Source organism: Myiozetetes cayanensis, unplaced genomic scaffold (genome assembly GCF_022539395.1).
Source record: "Myiozetetes cayanensis isolate MyiCay16 unplaced genomic scaffold, myiCay2020 scf2-11, whole genome shotgun sequence".
Classification (NCBI taxonomy): domain Eukaryota; kingdom Metazoa; phylum Chordata; class Aves; order Passeriformes; family Tyrannidae; genus Myiozetetes; species Myiozetetes cayanensis.
This window is the reverse complement of record NW_026087411.1, coordinates 4,187,418-4,194,605: the sequence shown is the minus strand read 5'-3', so window position 1 is coordinate 4,194,605 and position 7,188 is coordinate 4,187,418. Positions and strand designations below refer to the sequence as shown.

General features: G+C 43.9%; 1 protein-coding gene across 4 annotated transcripts in view; it reads left to right on the top strand.

Moving 5' to 3' along the window:
• Nucleotides 1–5,599: 5,599 nt before the first annotated feature.
• ARHGEF33 (Rho guanine nucleotide exchange factor 33) overlaps nucleotides 5,600–7,188 on the top strand; it is a 30,432-nt gene continuing 28,843 nt past the window's right edge. For 2 of the 4 annotated variants that reach the window (XM_050315813.1, XM_050315810.1), the window contains exon 1: nucleotides 5,600–5,890. The gene's annotated coding sequence lies outside the window, so the exon portion shown is untranslated. The remainder of the gene's footprint in view (nucleotides 5,891–7,188) is intronic. The other 2 variants (XM_050315815.1, XM_050315811.1) reach the window with 2 other exon arrangements.

Here is a 7,188-nt window from a genome sequence, read left to right as displayed (position 1 = left end):
GATCCGCCGCCTTTCCCTTCCGGGCCGCGGCCGCCCCCGCCGCGCTCCTCCCCGTGGGCAGGGCCGAGGGCTGCCCGGGAAAGAAGGAGCGCTCCAGCTCAGCAGTGGGAATTTCGTGCGCTTTGTTGCCTTAGGAGAGCGCGGAGAAAAAAAAAAAACCCTCCAGGCCAATTTAGTATATAAGACAAAAGAGAGGAGGTCCTTTAATCTCAGGCCTGAGGCCCAGGGAGTACACACGACGTGCGCCCACCCACGACGGCGGTTCTGTGGTTTTGTAGTAAGGTCCGCCCAGTCCCAGATTTATCCACCTCCGGTTCTGCCCCGTTCTGCCCCTCCGGGAATTGGGTCTGGGGTTGTGTGGGACCCCTTCTTCCTCATCTTCATCTTCTCCACAGCACACACAGTCCTTGGAGTTCCTCCAAAGGTCTGGGCTTGAGGGTCGCTTGTGTCTGTGTAATATCTTCTGATCCAGGCTTTTCTACAATTCTGCCTTGAAGGCTATAAATGCACTAACGGAATTTAGAGGGATTGATATGAAATGGGGTAACAGGGTTGGATATGTGTAAACATTATGCTACAGGGTAAGGGATATAATACAGCTACATTAAAATCTACAGTTATTACTTAGAAAATCTACAAAAGTTAAAAAATCCGAAAAGCTCTGAGGCATCAGTTTGAATATATATATGTATATATATGTGTGTGTATATATATATATGTATGCTTGAATTTTGGCCAGCAGCTGTATCAGTGACACTGGCTGTTTGTTTCTCAACAGACTGTAGTGGTTTTTTAAAGTATCTTTCGTATTCCCAAAAAAGACAAATATGGCAGTTGAAAATCTTGGCAGGCGCTCGCTGCACCAACCCACAAGTCCTATCAGGAGTGGCTGAGGGAGCTGCGGGTGTTCAGCCTGGAGAAAAGGAGGCTCAGGGGAGACCTCATCACTCTCTAAGGCTCCCTTGAAAGGAGGTTGTAGCCAGCTGGGGCTTGGTCTATTTTCCCTGGTAACAAGTGACAGGACAAGAGAAAAGGGCCTTAAGCTGAGGTTGGGAGGCCCCTCTGCAGATTCCCGACACACACAGGGTCACCCATGATAGCTGCTCTGCGGCACATCCCGTCGGGTCTTGAGTAATAACTCCATGGAAGGAGACTCCACAACTCCTCCAGGCAACCTCTACCAAGCTGGAGTTAAAAGCAAAAATCCTACTAGAAAAAAAAAAATAAAAATTCCACACTGGTTTAGTTGTATAAGAACCACCACACCCCGCAACCCAGACACACAGCAGCTGCCATGAGGTTGTTTCCTCAGGTGCTTGTTCCATGGGTCCATCTCTGGGAGCCTGTCCACAGGAGATGGAGAGTCACGTCTGAGAGAAACAGCTCTGTGCAACACAAGAAATGCATTGCATGATCTGCTGGGGTTTTGCCTCTCGGATGCTGTCTGTCTTGAAGTGAAAAATACTTGTCTTCCACCATTCTCATTTTCTACTCATTTTTGCAGGGGAACTGCGAAAGAACAACTGAGTGTGTGCTCAACGCCTCACAACGGGGCCAATGCATCTATGTATGTTAGCTGCTGGAAAAACGACAAGGCAGTTTTACGTATTCCTTCATTTTAAGCTTCCTCTGTATTTGGAATATCACCATATCCACCCTTAAAAAGGCACAGAAAGGAAAGTCATAACCCAAAAAAGATCAGATGAATGCTGCAGGCTCTTTTTCCACCTGGGCATCTTGTCACAGCCCGGTCTGAAGACTTGACATATCTGTAGTCTTCAGGTGTCCTCCAGCCTCCCGAGGCTCCTGCAAACACACCAATAAATGCTGGGAGGCAGGTCCCAGTGAAACACCTGTGCATTGTGGTGTTGGTGGTGCCCAACACATACACTCACTGTGAAAGCCCTGCCTGAATGTGCTGTGCACACAGAGTGGGCTCTCCTGCATGTGTACATCCACCACACACATATCCCACAAGGAAGTGGGAGCTCTGGTCATTGACAGGTACACTGTTGTGTGGCTGCCCTTGGTTGCTGAGTTCCCCAGGAATTAATGAGGAAGAATAGGAAAATTGTCTATTTTGTTGACACTGTAGAGGAAACAGCCCTTGAAACGATACAAATAGTGGTCTGTGACTTTATGGGATCTAGTCTGGCTTTTTTTTTCAGTCTCTGCAACAGTGAGAATTAAGATTATGGCACAGAAGTGCTTCATAGCACAGATTCAAATCCCCAGGCATTGCTTAGTGGCCTAGGCTGTCAAATGAAAGGCTTGCTCTGCCTTGATCCACAGAAAGAAATTCTGAAAAATTTAATTAACCCCTCAGGCTGTCAGGGTAAAGGAGTTATATCCAGTTCCATGCTGCATAGATTGTTAGGATGCCATGAGACTACCAGCAGAGGAGGGGTTTATTGGACACCATGGCCAGCCCAAAACTTCTAAGCTCTTACCTAAATTCCTTGTAAAAGCAGGAACGGATATATCTGCCATAATCACTTTCTCCTACTTTATCATATCTGAGTGTGATAGCAGACTCCAAGGCAGCAGTGGGAAAGGAAATTGTAATAAAAGGAAATAATAATGTAAGCATAATTATTAACCATTGTCTTCATCTCTCAAATGCAGATTAATGGTGCTGGAAGGCTAGAACATCCTTCTGGAGTAGTTTATGAAGGGGAATTCAGACATGTTTCACGGGGCTGGAACCTGCAAATTTCCACATGGAGCAAAGTACCTTGGACTGTTCAATGAAAACGTTTGAAATGGAAGAGTTGTGTAAACTTTTCTATTAGTTTTGATTTTATAAGCTGTATTGTCCAAATAAAATTCACCCCACACGGGAGCAGTTTTCTTTTGCTACCAGTGAAACTTGCAGTGGGTACCTGAGATTGCTTATCCCAGTTGTGTCCATTTCGTGAGTCCAAAGTATGTATTTCATTCCCAGTCACAAGTTTTCAAGTTGGCTATTTCACCCACCCCCTTTTCATTACCAGGTCTCTGGGCTCAGGCAGAGTTCAAAGAAATAGAATAGTTCAGACCTCTTTCAGAGCCGTAGTTTCAAGCTATTTGCATTGTCTGCTTGTTAAATTTGCTAGGTTTAAGTTTAATTTTTCTTTAAGTACTTCCCCCAATCCAGTACCTGAAATAAATCTAAAATGTGTATTTGTTAATATTTGGCCTTTCCTCAATTAAAAAAAACCAACAAAGCTCTGTCTTACCCTACTGACAAAAAATAATAGTCACAATAGTTTGATGGTTTGATGACTAATTCTATTTTTAAGTTGTCAAACTCTAAATGAAATATGTGTTATAGAATGTACCTGGATACAAAACAGAAACTTGTATGGCAAACTCTAATGTTTGGGGGAAAAAATTATTTCAATACTTTAGAACATACTGAGTTAATTTATAGCTCTATTAAAATGGCATAGATTTTTACAGATCATACAATAACTGGCTGCATACATCAGCCATACATCAAAGTCAGGACAAACTTAATAGGACTTAATATAAACTTAATCCCTGTTAACTTCAAATCATGACTGTTTTTTTCCTTCAGAGGATGCATGCTGAGAGGATGTTAGTATACATCCAGTTTTGCAAAGAAGGGAATATGTTCCTTGGATGAATAACCAGCATGCTTTGTAGGTCAAAACTTTTACAGGCTACAATGTTGGAGAAAGTTAAGTCAGGTACTTACACTACACTGGGAAGCTTCTGATTCCTGGCCACATCAGCTACCAGAGCTGATTGCATTCTCAACGGGCTGGACTTCTGTCAATACAGTATGGAAGGTGAAGGAGAATTTTAAGATGAAAATGGAGTGGAGTGGCACATTTCATGGCTCGGCAGCAGTGGGACTGAAGCAGAAGCTGAAAATGCAGCTGTTTGGTACAAACAGTAACATGGGTTAAAGGCAACTCTCTGGGCTCAACAGCTGTGACCAGTTTTCAACAGGCATTGATTTGTTCATGTTTTAATTAAAACTGAACTCTGAGCATGCATGCTAATAGCAGATAAAATTATTTTCTTTTCAGACCGATCAACTGAAGTCTCTTAAGTCTTTAAAGAAATGAAGTTGGGTAGGGTGAATTCATAAGTGCAGCAGTTGGTGACTAGAATTTCCCCCTGGAAAGTCTTAAGCAATCTAAATAGAAAAATCAATTTGTGTTTTTGTTTGCATTTGGTCATCAAAGTCTCTACACTATGAATTTAAACACTTTGCTTTATAAAAGAGAAAAAGCCGCTTTCTAGTTAAAAAAACCAAAACAAAACACAACATACCAGTGCTGTCAGGAAAAAATGCGTTGAGTCTTTGCTTGCCAGACTTTTAATGGAATTTTAGTAAATACCACTCACCTCCATTTGAAGACACAATGTACAAATGCTGTTCCTTCAGATGTGCCTTTAAATACTCAGCTAATTTTGCTAGGATTCAGAAACATCTTGGGCCCTGTGGTTTATTAGCAAAATGAAAAACCAGCACATTATCAGCAAACAGACGTACTGGGCCATATGAAACAGAGCAACTCATGGATCACTTGGCAATATAATGCCTTACAGCCCTTCTTCTTAAACTGCCTGCAAGAAAATCCGTATTTGAAATGTTTTGTTCATAGATTCAGCTAAATGTTCTTATTTATTAAAAAACAAACCCTTCCTAGCTTGAACTGTTTGTTGGATTCATGGGTATTCGTGACCCAACAAAAATGCACTTTCCAGCAAATTCCTTCAGAATGATAATTTTATTTTGTTCAATTTTGTTGTGTTTTGCTTCTGAAATAGCCAGCTCCCAAAAAAGAAATACTGTGTCCTCTGTCCCTAGTCCTTGACTTCAGAGGTAGCAGCATCTTCCACAGAGCTTCTGTTAATTTAGGAGCTTGTCCTTTCAGCTCATTTGCTAGGGCTCCACATTTTTATCTGTGCTGCACAGCAATTATACTGATTTAGTCTGTGCAGTTTTTTACATTTCAGGTTTTCTGCCTGAAGGGTATCTTTGAAGTAGATCTTCGTCTTTCAGGGAGAAATTACTTTGCCCTTTGTTACTGTGCCTCCTCCTGTAAGCCTCCATGTTCTTACCCTTCAGAGCAGCTCACTGGACTGGCTCAAACATTTCCTTGACACGTTTCCCTGACACTTGGCCTTGGATTACTCGTATTCTCCACGTGCTTTCTTGATGCCCTTTGGAGCAAAAAGCCCTCCAGTAAAGGGCTGATCCTCCTAAGTGAAGAAATGGAGCAGGTGTGTGGAGGGCTGTTGCTCCCCACCCTCCAAGACCTTATTTATTTTTACTCAAAGAAAATTTGTCATGATTTAACAAGAAGCAGAAAATACTCAAGTGCTGGTGATTGCTGCTCCCCTGGCCTCGCTATTTTGGCAGACTTGCTCTTGGCCCCTGAGCCCTCTTGGCCCTGCCATTCCTGGTAAGAGACAGGGTGTCAGAGAAAATAGGGAGGAGCTGGTCCCGTTTCCCTGTCCCTGTCAACTGGAAGTTGTCTTGTTTGGGTGCCACAGGAGGTACTTAAGATCCCCTGAGCTTGGCAAAGTAGCACAGACCACATCAGCACCGGGCTCTCACCACACGGCCCCCTCTGCCGTCACTTCACAGGGCTTCTCACCCTCCCTCCGCAGCAGTGTGCAATTCTAATTAAAAAGGAAGAAAATCTGTATCATCTTCCTCCGAGTGCACAGTCCTGATTTTTGCATGGGCATGCGAGGATGTGACCTGAAGATTATATAATTAGAAGGCTTTTGTTATGCTTGCGTTTCAAATCAGTGATTAGCATGTGACAGTCCCATCCTGGGAGCCACCATTGCTCTCCTGTCTTTCACAGTGCTAATTCCCAACTCTAGCAACTGCCGGTGCTGCAGGATCTTCAGCTAGCCTGGGGTAAGTTTAAAATGTACTTGGAATGGGATGAAGAGTGGGATTAATTATACCATTTTTCATATTACTGGAAAAAGCTAGAGTTGTAACTATTTGATATCGTGTGAGCAGCACATAAAGTACTTAAAGTATTTAAAGTACTTTGCATCTTCAATGCCCACAGTTATTTTCAGCTGATTTCTTCTAAAACTCTGTAGGGAGATGGAGCTCCTTAGCGTGCAGGAACAGTTCTGTTAGGCTGCATTTATAGTGAAGTCCCTAAAATGTCAGTTAAAAAGACCTTTTTTTGCTCTCAGCCATCTAAGAGCTAAATTGAAGTATCGTGCTGAATTGAAGTATTTGAATGACAACTGCATTAGAGTTAGTTGGAGACAAAATGCAAGAGTGATGAGAGGAAATAACAGATTTTTTTGTTCTCTTTAGAGGACGGGGGGGTTGCTCTCCAAGTGGGATATTTAAAACAGCAGCAATTTCAGCCAGCAGGACTTAAGACAGTTACCAGGAAGATCCCAAACATTTATTTAGGAAAACCACGGATTCTTAACAACTGCAGTAGCAAAAGTGCACACGGATTCCTCTGCACTGTTGCCCATGTCATGATTTCATGAGAAGCAGAATGACACAAAAAGCCAAATAGTAGCTGTTGTCCACCAAGGCTAGGCTTTACTGAACTTTGCCTGTTTGCATGCTGATGCTTGGTGTTGTCTCTCTGTCTTTTTAATACGTGATCCTCCACACAGCTGATTGTTTCCATGCCGGGGGGAGCACTGGAAGGGTGAGCATAAACGCAGTGCGGGCTGCAGGACCTGCCTCCCCTCTCTCCACCACACACAGCTTTGTGCAAAAAACCCACCCCTGTGTTGCCTCAGCAGCACCTCGCTCCAGCCTTGTCACTCCAGCCTTCACCCCCCTCCATGCCTGGGGGATAGCTAAAGAAGGCAACTCACTGGGACCCCCCCATCCCTCCATCCACACCTTCTCCCCTGGGGGCAGTGGGTGCTGGCTCAGGCTCTGTTAGTGCTCACTGGTTGCCTGCTCTGCTTAGCAGGAGGGGCTGCAGCACCAGCTGCCTGTGCAAGGCACCAGGGCAGGATTCTTTGCTGGTCACCAGTGGCCCAGCATGGCAGCCACCAACAGCAGAGGTGGCACTCAGCTTTGGTTCTTAGGCTCAGCAGATTTGGCTGCTGGAGGGAAGATAAAAACAAAAGGGGAAAAATACATTCTTTTGCCACGGTGGAGGAACGTGGTGGCTTTAACATCTTGAAACTGTTCTCTGGGCTTTGTTCCAAAGATGTTATTCT